Source organism: Sprattus sprattus (assembly GCF_963457725.1).
Source record: "Sprattus sprattus genome assembly, chromosome: 3".
NCBI lineage: Eukaryota > Metazoa > Chordata > Actinopteri > Clupeiformes > Clupeidae > Sprattus > Sprattus sprattus.
This window is the reverse complement of record NC_137922.1, coordinates 25,166,041-25,181,040: the sequence shown is the minus strand read 5'-3', so window position 1 is coordinate 25,181,040 and position 15,000 is coordinate 25,166,041. Positions and strand designations below refer to the sequence as shown.

General features: G+C 49.2%; 1 protein-coding gene across 1 annotated transcript in view; it reads right to left on the bottom strand.

Annotated features, from left to right (window-relative positions):
• Positions 1-15,000, bottom strand: part of mgat5 (alpha-1,6-mannosylglycoprotein 6-beta-N-acetylglucosaminyltransferase) — a gene marked incomplete at both ends in the record, with an annotated part of 95,351 nt that overhangs the window by 16,365 nt on the left and 63,986 nt on the right. The window lies entirely within an intron of this gene.

Below are 15,000 nucleotides of genomic sequence, written 5' to 3'. Positions count from 1 at the left end.
GAGAGAAAGAGAGAGAGAGAGAGACACGTTAACATCAGCGGTCACTCAAGCTCTAAATCACTGACCATCTGGAGGGTATCAGGTCAGCCTGCGCTCAGGACAACAACATGACGGCAGCTGTGTTATCCGGCGGTGTGGCGTAAACAAACAAACAAACAAACAACAGTAAGACTGGTCTTGATGAGAGTGAGTGTGTGTGTATGTGTGTCTGTGTATGCGTGTGTGTGTGTGTGTGTGTGTGTGTGTGTGTGTGTGTGTGTGTGTGTGTGTGTAAGACTGGACTTGATGAGTGTGTGTGTGTGTGTGTGTGTGTGTGTGTGTGTGTGTGTGTGTGTGTGTGGGTGTGTGTGTGTGTGTGTGAGACTGGTCTGGAGGGCTGGCCAGCAGCCACCAGTGGGGCTCTGGGAGGACTGGAGGGATGAGGGTGTGTGTGTGTGTGTGTGTGTGTGTGTGTGTGTGTGTTCGTGTGTTTGTGTGTGTGTGTGTGTGTGTGTGCGTGTATGGGGCTCTGGGAGAGGACTGGAGGGATGAAGGAAGGAAAAATCCTGTGAGGAGCACGCAAAGGGAGGGATTACCACCCCATTTCATTTCTGCACATTTTGATTAGTGTGTGTGTGTGAGTGTGTGTGTGTGTGTGTGTGTGTGTGTGTGTGTGTGTGTGTGTGTGTGTGTTTGTGTGTGTGTGTGTGTGTGTGTGTGAGAGAGAGAGAATGTGTGTGTGTGTGCACCGGTGGGACATCGTCACAAGTGCAATTTCTAATCCACGGAAGCCTTTCCCCTCACGGCAGAGGGCTTTGAAGACAATGCCACCATCAAGTCTAATCAGGGAGCCTGACGCAATTACACCACTGAATCACTGCCTATCAACTGACCTATATACACAGGACACAAGAGACGGAGGGAGAGAGTGATGGAGGGAGAGAGAGAAGGAAGGAGAGAGAGATGGAGAGAAAGGATCGAAAAGAGAGAGCAGAGAGAGACAAAAAATGTTTTTGGTTATCAGAAATATATTTAGAATTACTGATTAAGTCAAAGGATGAGAGATATGGATTGATTGGGAAATGGGGAGAGAGAGATAGAGGGAAGAGAAAGAGAGATAAAGGGAAGAGAAAGAGAGATAGAGGGAAGAGAACTTGGAGAGGGTTGTAGGGAAAAAAAGGGAAGAGGAAGAGGAGAGAGGAAAGAGTGGGGTGACGAAGAGGAGAGTGAGGAGGAAGAGAGGAAGAGGAGATACGGAAGAGGAGTGGAAGAGGAGAGGGAAGAGGAGAGAGGGAAGAGTGGGGTGACGAAGATTAGAGTGAGGAAGAAGAGAGGAAGAGGAGAGGAAGAGGAGTGGAAGAGTTGGTGAGTTTTAAAAAGAGAAGGTGCTACTCGTATACACAGCTGGCAGGGCAGAGTTGACATGTGAATATTCATGTAACTCGTGACAGTGACTCCAACCATGTGTTCGTTGCCAAGCTGTTCCCACTTTACAAGCCCAAACTGAATGACTCCTGCGGGGGACAGACAAGACTCACATCCAAACAGCCTTTTTCCACAACGTGCCGGGCAGAAGACACACACACACACACACACACACACACACACACACACACACACACACACACACACATACACATACACATACACATACACGCACACACTCACATGCACACACTCAGACGCACACACACGCGCACACACACGAGCACACACACGCACACACAACGTGCTGCGCAGAAGAAGCAGAATAGAACAAAAACATTCAGCAAGGAGATTTAATAATCCTGCACCTTACACGAGTCCCTGTTATGAGAGAAGAGGCGGAGGAGAGAGCTGATCTCAGCAAACACTCACACACACACAGGCACACACACACCCACACACCCACAAGCACGCACACACACATACACACAGACACAAAGACGGAAAAAACATGCGGTAATAACACACCACAACCTGTTTCATCTCCACCCATGTTCAAGACATTCTACAGCACCTGAAGGTGAACTAATTACAAACTACCACACTCACACACACACACACACACACACACAGAAACACACACACACACACACACACACACACACACACACACACACACACTCACACAGACACACTCACACAGACACACACACACAGACACACACACATACAGACACACACACACACACGCAGGCCTGTATCTGCTGTAAAACCTCTCATCATGATAGAACAGATGTTCAAACTACAGCTGTGGCAATGTTGTGTTGGGCTGAGCCTACAGGTATAACAGCTATCTGGGAGACACTACCCAGGAGTAGTACCTATGGAGCTGTTTCAATGTCTCTGCCACAACACTCCATCAGTGCAGTGTATTCTAAAGACTCTCACACACACACACACATACACACTGCTCAGAGGCAGCAGAATATAACAAAAACATTCAGCAAGGAGATTTAATAATCCTGCACCGAACACGAGTCCCTAGGGCCTTATACATGTGCCACTGAGATCAGATCAGTTTATCGTATCGTATTCGCGTGTAGGTGTGAAGATTTTCAAGGGAAACGGCTCTTGTCGTTACCTGTATACATGTGCAAAATGTAAAGCGGTTACATTGCCTCGGGCATGCGCAAAGACCACGGAGATGTGCTCCCACCTGGTTTGTTTACTAACAACATCAACGTGGATCCGCATCGGGCACAGGCAGTGTAGTGGCTTAAAGTTCCCTTCTTTCTATCAGCATATAGTGCTTAATATTTTCTTTGAATAACCACTCTCGGATGGAAAGAAAACGAGTCTACGCGTGGATGTGTTTCAACAACGGTAGAAAACTGTGTTTGCTCCGTCTTTTACTGGACTCATAATTATATGACAGTGGTATTAGTTACAGTTGAGACACCCGAAATAACTTGCATGCGCAGCAATCCTGAGACGTGATTTTTAGTTTGCACATGAATACTAACGTCTTCTTTGATCCCAGGAAATTTGAGCACATAACCCATCTCCCTTACGGAGATATTGGCGAAAGTTAACCTACTTCATTGCAAACGTCTAGTTTTTCAAACGTGTCTAGTTTTTGTGCAGTAGTGAATAGAGTCGCAGTCTACTACACCATACATAGCATATCATGTTTGTAGAAAATGATTAAGGTGCAACAAATGCCAATAAGCATATTTCAATTAAATGATTCACATTGCAAGCAAAATGGTGCGGCTGGAGCACAGGGAGGGACAACGGTGACGCAGTTTGGATGTAGCGACAAACATTTATGTGCTGTAACAAACAGTGTTAACCAGTATGTGAGTAACGTGGCTTTTATTAAAACATAGCGTGTGTAATGTGTAGCTATTTCATTCCGTTTATTAACCTTTCCGGCTGTCTGTATTACTAGCCAGCAGCAGACGTAACGGAAAGGGAGCATTTTACTCCCCGGCAATCTCTCTACAAACTTCCATACAGACGCGGGATCAGCAGAGGAAAATCTACTTTCCTTTTGGGAGAAACCAGGCCAGTCGTTCCCACGACTACAGCACCTTGCGAAACGAATTATATGCGTTCCAGCAACAGGTGCTGCGAGTGAGCGCTCCTTCAGTGCAGCAGGGCGCGTTATAGAAGCCAGGCGAGAGCGCCTGAATCCTGACACTGTAGATGCTATTCTGAGTCCTCTCTGTCTCTATCACACACACACACACACACACACACACACTAACGGAAGCAAAAAAGGTTTAAATTAAGTGACATCCCTCAAATGTCGCGTCTCCCGCAAACCTGCAAGCTATGAGTCAGCTGTCAGTATTGGAAGAAGCCTTAACGTCGAAGATGAAACTTCCTGGGTTATTTTGTTTCGTTAGGCTATTAGTTATATTTTAAAACAGCCAGTCATTGTAGCCTACCACTCATGGAATAAGGAATTTCAAAGAGATGATGGAGTGAACTTTCTAGCCTCCTGTCACCGTCTCCCCCCAGTCACGCACGGCCTACCCCATGACACATCGGCCTGATTTGACACGCCCTTTTGTAAGACGAATTAACGTGGTAAACCACCTCTCTCGAAAGGCTCAGACGATCGGCGGAAAAACTAACGGTTTACATCTAGACCCCTTATACATGAGGCAATTGTAACACGCTCGCGAGTTTCTATCGTGGTAGGCGCAATGTAACCGCTTTACATTGACGCATGTATAAGGGGCTCCTGTTAGGAGAGAAGAGGAAGAGGGAGCTGATCTCAGCAAACACTCACACACCCACACACACACACACACACACACACACACACACACACACACACACACACACACCTCACTGAGGCGCCTGCATGGCTGCTTCAGAGTGTGATGTGAAGCTGTCGTGTGTGTGCATTTGTTTGTGTGTGTAACTGTGTGCACGTGTGTTTGTGTGTTAATGTTTGTGTGTGTGTGTGTGTGTGCTAGGGCTTGCCTATGAAATGAATGACTGCCTTTGAACTCTGACCCCAAAGGCTATTAATGGAGCAGTGAGAAGAGTCCGTCAGCCCACGGTGTCTTCACTGTTAACACCAATGTGATGTGAAAGTTTGCACAAGTGTGTGTGTGTGTGTGTATGTTTGAGATGGAGGGGGGGGGGGCACCCTGAGAGAAAAGAGTGTGTGTGTGACTGTTGACTGGGAGGGAGGGGGGATGAGGTAAGGTAAAGACAGGCATCTCAGCCATCAGCAGTCTTCAGAGGTGACGCAGGAAGGCTATCAGACATAACCAACACCAACACTTAACTTTCAACACCACAGCAAACACACACACACACACACACACACACACACACACACACACACACACACACACACACACACACACACATCCAGCACTTTAGGGGAGCAACAGCTCCTCAATACACACACACACAATCACAGAGTGAAGAATTGCCATGTGGGGGCAGAACACACACACATGCTTTCTGTGGGAGAACATCTCACACACACTCACTCACACACACACACACACACACACACACACATCCAGCACTTTAGGGGAGCAACAGCTCCTCAATACACACAAACACAATCACAGAGTGAAGAATTGCCATGTGGGGGCAGAACACACACACATGCTTTCTGTGGGAGAACATCTCACACACACTCACTCACACACACACACACTCTCACACACACACACACACACACACACACACACACACACACACACACACACACACACACACACACACACACACACACACACACACACACACACACACACACACACACACACACACACACACACACACACTGTGGCACTCACTCTGCCAGACAGCCTGCAAATACATTAACCTAAACTCACACAAAAAGGCCTGCCTTTATATCACTCTTTCTATCACTCTCTCTATCTCTCTCTTTTTATATCACTCTCTCTCTCCCTCTCATTTTTTGCTATCTCTCCTCTTCTCCTGCCTTGCTCCTTCTATCCACAACATCAGTGTTCCCTAATGCCTGTCCTTTATTTATGTGTTTGACACACACACACAGTTTGTCTGTAAGAATACGTCACACTGCGTGTGTGTGTGTGTGTGTTTCTGTTCTTCCACTCACTTGTTCCTTCTCTCCAGAGCATCAGTGTTATGACTGTATGGCTGTCCCCTTACTGCTGCAAGTGTGTGTGTGTGTGTGTGTGTGTGTGTGTGTGTGTCTTCTTCTCCCTTATGTGTGTACGGCTCTGATCATGCCGCTACATTCAGTCTTGGGGGCCACTGTCAACATCAGGCTCCTTTTAAGCACTGTACTTTTTTCACCCGACACACACACACACACACAAACACTGATTACGGATAGGGAAAATTTTACTCTTTCTGTATCCCTCCCTCTCTATACCCCTCTCTCCCCCTCTCCTTCTCTCTCTCCCCCTCTCCCCCCACTCCCAGCTTCTCGTCCTCTCTTAAGCGCGTCTAAGATGTTGAGGGGGCGGACAGACGGACTCGGAGGGGAAAGAGACTGGGGCTGTTACACACACACACACACACACACACACACACACACACACACACACACACACACACTGGGGCTGTAACTAGAGAACGAGGGTCTCTGAGCGGATGGGAGAGAGCGGATCTTGAGGGTTTGTGGTAACTGTAATCGGATGATTGGGTCACAGGGATTTTATACCTCCAATCCATCTCTGTGGTCATGGACACCCACACACACACACACACACACACACACACACACACACACACACACACACACACACACACGATTTTCATAGGAAATGTTTTCTTCTGATTCAAGATGTGACTGTCCATGATGGAGAGATGAAGTTGCATAATGACCCGGGATTGGAACACTATGCATGGCACACACACGCTCCTGTCGAGAAAAGGAACCCCAGCCTGCCTACTTAGAACCCCTGCTTCCATGGCAACAAAAACACACAGGAACGAGGGGTGGAGGTGTGTTGATGGAGCAAAAACGTGGTCATCTCTTCCAGAAGTTTCTTGAATGTAGTGGAGTTCGTGGGGAGCCCAATCAAACAGGATAATGAGCCCTTTAAAAATGACATCATAGGCTATGTTTTTTGCAAATTGCAAGTTTTTCTTCACAGCATAAAATCCCCCCCCCCCCCCCCCCCTATCCACACACACACACACACACACACACATCGTATACATAGGACACATGGAATCTGATCTTTTCAATTCTGACTTGGGCCGGTGTGTGTGTGTGTGTGTGTGTTCAATTCTGACACACACACACACACACACACACACACACACACACACAGGAGGTCCCAAACACACACTGGAACATACACTTAACTTTGACTGCAGAAAAACAGTCTAAACTCTACCCTTTCATAAACTTGCTGGATATGAACACTGTAACACAAGACTCACTCATTCAAATGTCATCTCACACACACATGCATGCCTGCACACACACAGACAGACACACATACTTTCACACAGAGGATGGGGACAGGCTGAAAATTGGAACTGGCACAATGGCACATCGTGGAGATGCCTGAAGGTGTGGCATGACATGGTGGTGGTGTGTTTGTGTGTATGTGTGTGTGTCAGACACAGCATGCAGATACACACACATCTCCCAGGCACCCTGAGCGCACCTCCTTTTGAGAGTGCTGGGTACCCATACAGTGTGTGTGTGCCGTGTGTGTGTGTGTGTGTGTGTTCGCAGAGGGGTCTGCATGGGCCCCTTGTCCTGACCCAGAATAATGATGTGGAACAAACAAAAGAAAGGGGGGTGGGGGCGGTGGTGGGGGTGGGGGGGTGAGGGTCCAGGTTTGGGGGGGGGGACTTAATCTACACTGGGGTACAGGGAGGGCGTGGGCAAAGCTGGGGTACAGGGAGGGCAAAGCTGGTGAAGACAGGGCAGAAACACTGGTGTTCTGGGGTTCTAGAACACAGGCACAGGGGTACAAGACAGAGGCTCAGGACCCAATGACTGGATCAGAGTCATTAACATGAGAGGGTTTCTTAAAACACACACACACACACACACACACACACACACACACACACACACACACACACACACACACACAAGGGTGGTGATGGTTTTTACATTTTTGCACAAACTGGTGGGTTATGCAGTTGGGTGACGCTCCCTTACTCCTTTAACTGGGGGTGTGAAGACAGAGGCGAATGAGTTGCAGATTCGTTAACGCATGCACACACACACACACACACACACACACACACACACACACACACACACACACACACACACACACACACACACACACACACACACACACACACACACACACACACACACACACACACACACACACACACACACACACACACACACTCACACAGGGGAGATTTTGCTTTCACACCCAGCCTTTCATTAGTGAGCTAATCCACTGTATCAATGTTAGCGCTGTGCTGTTAGCGTAGCACTGGGCAGTTGGAATGAAACTCTGTGTGTGTGTGTGGATGTGTGTGTGTGGACAGTCTGATGAAGAGCGCTGGGCAGCTGGAATGAAACTCTGCTTCATGCAGACTGGAAGGAAATATCATGCAGTAAGGTGGCATGGGAGGACAACTGAGTGTGTGCAGGAGAGGTGTGTGTGTGTGTGTGTGTGTGTGTGTGTGTGTGTGTGTGTGTGTGTGTGTGTGAGTGTGAGTGTGAGTGTGAGTGTGAGTGTGTGTGGACAGTCTGATTAGGAGTGCTGTGCTGTAACAAACCCTTGAGTTCATGAGGCTGTGTTAACCTGATCACTGCCAACGTTGCACTGATAGGGCTTTGTGTGTGTGTGTATGTGTTTGTGAATGTGTGTATGAGAGTGTGTGTGTTGCATTGCACTGGTAGGGCTTTGTGTGCTGACAGCCTGCATTAGCATTTCAACGGCCTAGACCCAAAGCGTCTGATCACAGGCCAACAGACCTGTCTCTCTCTCTCTCTGTTTCTCTCTCTCTGTTTCTCTGTCTCTCTTCTCCCTCTCTCTCTCCCCTTCCCTCCTTCCCTCCTTCTCTCTCCCCTTCCCTCCCTCCCTCCCTCTCTCCCTCTCCCTCCCTCCCTCCCTCTCCCTTCACTGGATTTTCCTTCTAGCTACTGGGTATCAATAATCATGTACGTATTTTTTCCTTCTTCATTTTGACACTCATTGAAAACGTTTTTTTCGCTTTTGATATACACAAGGCTTCTGTAAGGCTCTGTAAGGTTCGCCATATTGTTAAAGATGTCAAGCACACCTCCCTGAAGCCGGGGATGTTTCTTTTTTCTCTGCGTTTCTGAGTCAGGGCTCTGCCTTCAAGTTCGTTCAAGTGTAATTTTCCGAGTTGGAAGTATCAGGGTTCCGAGTGGTGTTGAACACAGCGTTACAGGTCCAGCTAGACAGTGTGTTAAACGTCACGCCTCCAAAACGCTGGCATACTGTCTAAAAACGCAACAGGGTACAGAGGGAGAGGGGGAGAGGCAGAGAGAGAAAGAGGGAGGGGAGGCAGAGCGAGAGAGAGGGAGGGAGAGAGAGGGAGGGAGAAAACAGACAAGTGCACCCCTCCTCAGTTCTAGCTCAGTGCCGAAGTTGGTTGCCATGGAAATGCCACTTGGAGTGCAGGCCCATTTTTGTCTGATGCGTCTCCCATCTCCTTCTCTCCTCAACTCTTCTCCCTCTCCCCTCCCCTCTCTCTTTCCTCTGCTCCACTCTTCTCTGTCTCCCCTCTCCCTCTCTCTTTCCACTCCTCCACTCTACTCTGTCTCGCTTCTCCCTCTCCCTCTCCCTTTCATCTCCTCCACTCTTCTCTGTCTCGCTTCTCCCTCTCCCTCTCTCTTTCATCTCCTCCACTCTTCTCTGTCTCGCTTCTCCCTCTCCCTCTCTCTTTCCTCTCCTCCACTTTTCTCTGTCTCTGTTCTCCCTCTCCCTTTCTCTCTTTCCTCTCCTCCACTCTCCTCTGTCTCCCTGTCTCTCTCTCATCCCCTCCACAGTTCTCTGTCTCCGTCTCCAGAAGTGACCCTTGAGCCGCTAGTCCTGGGCAGAACTGCTCCATCATCTACACTTCAGCTCCTCACCACACACTTGAACACACCAGGGCACCATCTAGAACACACACACACACACTCTCTCTCTGTCTCTCCCACTCTCTCTCTCTCTCTCTCTCTCTCTGTGTCTCTCTCTCTCCTTCACTCTGTGTGTGTGTGTGTGTGTCTCTCTCTCTCTGTTCGTCACTTTCTCTTTCTGTCCGTCTTTCTCTCCGTCAATCTCTCTAACACACACAATTTGTCTCTTTGTTACTCTTTAACGCTCTCATACACACACTCTGTTTGTGTATGAGACTCTGTGAGTTTAGGTCCTCTCTCTCTCTCTCTGTTTTTAATTCTCTCCCTCCTTCTCCCTCTTTTCTCTATAAGAGGCCTACTGTGCTGTTCCTTCAGAGCAGGAGAGGAAACAAGAACGGCCCCTTGTGACTCATGAGGAAACAGAAAAAGGCACAACGAGCAGTTTTCACGCCAAGGTGAAGAGAACAGAACATCTCATTTCAGCCACGGCATCGCAAAGCCTCTCCAACACTGTCTGACTCTATCTCTCTGTCTCTCTCTCTCTTTTTACTCCCTCTCTCTCACCCTCTCTCTTATGTGTTCACTCCCTCTTTCTCTCTCCCATTCACTCAGTCCCCTCTCTCTCTTTCTTTCCTGCCCCTTTTCGTCGGCAGGGGAAATAACAACGTTCTTCAGAAAAACATGGAATCTCAGCCATACAGGTGTGTGGGCGAGCATTTCTACGCGTGTGTGTGTGTGTGTGTGTTTGTCTATTTATGTGTGTGTGTGTGTGTGTTTGTGTGAGTGTGTGTTTGACTGTATGTGTGTGTGTGTGCGCACATCATGCTCAGATCATACCTATCATTAGCAGCCAGCGTCTCGCTACGCATTGCAGCCCGCTAACAACCTGTCAGTGCGGAGCGGAAGCGTCTGGGCGTGCTTCACAGCTGGCTGGGCTCCAGTGCAACAAGACATGCAGCGCTGTAATTGCTTTTAATGGAGCTCATTAAACCCCTCGGGCAGAGCCCCTGACAGGCTGATTCACACAGGTACGCTGCAGGGGTGCTTCACTGCACCTTCACCTTTCCTGCAGCCGAGGGGAGCGATCTCTGAGACACAGACACACACACACACACACACACACACACACACACACACACACACACACACACACACACACACACACACACACACACACACACACACACACAGGTCTGCTGTGTGGGTGCTCCATTGCACCTTCACCTTTACCTGCAGCCGAGGGGAGCGATCTCTGAGACACACACACACACACACACACACACACACAGACACAGAGACACACACACAGACACACACACACAGACACACACACATACAGACACACACACACACACGCAGGCCTGTATCTGCTGTAAAACCTCTCATCATGATAGAACAGATGTTCAAACTACAGCTGTGGCAATGTTGTGTTGGGCTGAGCCTACAGGTATAACAGCTATCTGGGAGACACTACCCAGGAGTAGTACCTATGGAGCTGTTTCAAGGTCTGCTGTGGGGGTGCTTCACTGCACCTTTACCTTTACCTGCAGCCGAGGGAAGTGTTCTATGAGAGACACACACACACACACACACACAAACACACACACACACACACACACACACGCACACAGCTCTCTTTTGTCCCCCTTATCCCCGAGTCCGGTACGCTCAACGTTACTGTAGTTACTTAGCAACAGTGCGCCGCCCGGCCCGGATGACTAAATGCAGTGAAGCCTTTCATCACCTAAACAAAAGACAGGAAACCCTACAAGCAGCAGCATCTTTTCCCATCAGTGTTCAGCCAGAGATGTAATCACTGTTAAACAGACAACAGTGGCACAGAGCAGCACAGCGCTCCACATGACTCCTGTCTGCTCTTGGCATCAGCAGACATGCCCCCACACACACACGCACACACACACACACGCATACACACACACACACACACACACACACACACACACACACACACACACACACACACACACGTACGCACGCACGCACGCACGCACGCACGCACGCACGCACGCACGCACGCACGCACGCAGGCACACACACACACACACAAACACACGCACACGCACACACACACACACACGCATACACACACACACACACACACACACACACACACACACACGTACGCACGCACGCACACACGCACGCACACACGCACGCACGCACGCACGCACGCACGCACGCACGCACGCACGCACGCACGCACGCACGCAGGCAGGCACACACACACACACACACAAACACACGCACACGCACACGCACACGCACACACACACACAGCTCACTGCTCTTTCAGTGCCTGAACACAGACGTTCTTAGAGGACCATTTACAAAGACTGCTGGAGGTTCCATATCTCTGTCTCATACAGGTGCTGCTCCTGCTGGGATACATGGGGTTTAATCCCATTCCCAATCCCATAGTTGTGATTTAATCCCATTCCCAATCCCATAGTTGTGATTTAATCCCATGTAACACAAATCTGACGCAATGCCCCTCGTTGTAGCTCTCTAGTATGCATTTGTATCCACTCTCTCTCTCTCTCTCTCTCTCTAGCTGCAGTATATGCAAACAATGTGCTTCTGCGTTGTTTATATTTAACTTTGAGATAACATGATTGTTTCACTGATAATGTTTCCTGAGTGGTTAACAAATCCCATCTCCTGACTTGAGGTCAAAGGCCAGTAAAGTAAAGGCATGTATTCTTAGTGTGTGTGTGTGTGTGTGAAGGCATGTATTCTAAGCAAACACAAGTGTGTGTGTGTGTGTGTGTGTGTGTGTGTGTGTGTGTGTGTGTGTGTGTGTGTGTGTGTGTGTGTGTGAAGGCATGTATTCTTAGCAAACACAAGGCAGCCAACTGTTCGTTACCGCACTCGACTTTAGCCTCGTCTTATTAACCCCTTGTGAACACAAGCCTACGGCCCAGCTACCCAGATGAGTTTTCTCTGACAATCTGTTATCCCCATAGGAAGTCAGAGAGTGGCGTCTAGCAACCATTCCCCAGAGCTGCTTCCTTCCAGATAATTTGTTATCCACTCTCTCTTTCTCCCGCTATACTCCCCTCTCGATAACTCTCTCTCTCTCTTTCTCTCCCTCTATCCTTCCCACATGATAACTCTCTCTCTCTCTCTTTCTCTCCTGCTATACTCCCCTCTCGATAACTCTCTCTCTCTTTCTCCCGGCCAATCTGGAGTCCTCTGCCGGACCGCAGTGACCTGATGTGACACACTGTCAGCGCCCTCCTCCAGGAATGCGGCGTGTGTGTGTGAGTGTGTGTGTGTGTGTGTGTGTGTGTGTGTGTGTGTGTGTGTGTGTGTGTGTGTGTTGACGGAGGTGTAGAGAAGGCCTGCTGTGAGTTTTGGGCAGGGGTTGCGATTTGTGTGTGTGTGTGTGTGTGTGTGTGTGTGTGTGTGTGTGTGTGTGTGTGTGCGTGTGTGTGTTGACGGAGGTGTAGAGAAGGCCTGCTGTGAGTTTTGGGCAGGGGTTGCGATTTGTGTGTGTGTGTGTGTGTGTGTGTGTGTGTGTGTGTGTGTGTGTGTGTGTGTGTGTGTGTGTGCGTGTGTGTGTGTTGACGGAGGTGTAGAGAAGGCCTGCTGTGAGTTTTGGGTAGGGGTTGCGATCGCCGTCCTGGTTGGAGCCCGGCCCATGACACCTTTCAGGGAGTCTTTGACTAATAACACTTCTTACAGAGCCATACCATACGGGCCTACAGACGCAGCTTGACTCCCCCTGGCGGTTTAATTAAAACAAGATGTCAAGGAACACAGTGAGGTGTCTGATTAGATGAGGAATGTGCCTGTGTTTGCATTTGTGTGTTTTTGTGTGTGTGTGTGTGTGTTTTTGTGTGTGTTTGTGTCAGTGTGTACGTCAGTGTGTGTACGTCAGTTTGTGTACGTCAGTGTGTGTACGTCAGTGTGTGTGTGTTTGTGTGTCAGTGTGTGTGTGTGTGTGAATATGAATTACACATTTAAATATATTATCACCTATGTCCTGCCTTGAATGCAGAGTGATAAGAGGAATAGTCCATGCCCATCACAGTGACCCTAGAAGCCATTCCCCCTGCTCTTCAATCCCACTCTAACTCACCCTAGAAGCCATCCCCACTCCTCTCCTATCCCACTCATGTGCTGCACCAGACACAGCGATGCTAACACCACCACGTGCTAACACCACCACGTGCTAACACCACCGCGTGCTAACACCACCGCATGCTAACACCACCGCATGCTAATGTGTGCTGACGTGGCCATGAGACAGGATGCTAACACCACCGTGTGCTAACACCACCGCATGCGTGTTCTAATGTGTGCTGACGTGGCCATGAGGCAGGTTCAGTCTTCCGCTCCGCACCCACCTGCATGGAACAGGTCACAGCATGACCAACCACGGAAAATATGCAGCAATGAAACTTCACACCCAAAGAGTGCAGAGCAGGAGCTGCGGGCAGAGTGTGTTATCTGACCGCGCGCCTGAGTCGGACCTCAGTACTGCTGCTCATGTGGACGTTTAGGTGTTGCCATCGGTCGATGCTTATCTGACTGATTTCCTTCTATCAGACGGGAACAGGGCGGACCGTTGAGCTGCAAGAGTGGCTTTCTGGCCGGGGAACAAGATAGGGCGCTTTCACGGCTGGGCTATGAGGGGGGTGGGGGGGGACTCTGAGAGAGAGAGAGAGAGAGAGAGAGAGAGAGAGAGAGAGAGAAAGTGGGAGAGAGGGGGGGGAGAAAGAGAGGAGGGAGGAAGATAGAGAGAGAGAGAGAGAAAGGGGGATCACCTGAGGCTAACTTCCTAAGCGTGCTTAATTGAGTGGTTCCTACAAGAGTTCCTCTCAGTGTCCGGCACTAGGCCCCTGGTTCCCCCTCCATCACACCGCACTGCAGACGCACCACAACAACACCATGCCCAGGAACCAATTCCCCCAGATCAAACTGAACACAAGGCTTAAATGGTACAACGCTGAAGAACTCATTCTCCCAGATCTGCCTGATGGATAAAACAGGCTTAAATGAAAACACACTAAGAAACTCATTCTTCCAGATCCGACTGAAAAAAGGGCTTCTATGAAACCAAACAAAGAACCTCATTCCTCCAGAGTCGAGTGAGAACAAGCCTCATTTAGTTCCAGCACTGAGAAAGCATTGCAATCATGCTCTTTGGGGATCAGCACAACAGATCTGTGTGTGTGTTTGTGATGTGATGTGTGTGTGTGTGTGTGTGTACGTGTGTGTGTGTGTGTGTGTGTGTGTGTGTGTGTGTGTGTGTACCTGTGTGTGTGTGTGTGTGTGTGTGTGTGTGTGTGTGAGTGCTCATGCTCTTTGGGGATCAGCACAACAGATTGACCTTCTCAGTGCTGTTTTTGGACACGCCTGCAGCATTACACATGCACACACACCCCTGCAGCACTACACCTGCACACACACACCTGCACACACACACAGACACACACACCTGCACACACACACACACACACACACACACACACACCTGCACACACACACACACCTGCACACACCTGCTGTGTTACACCTGCACA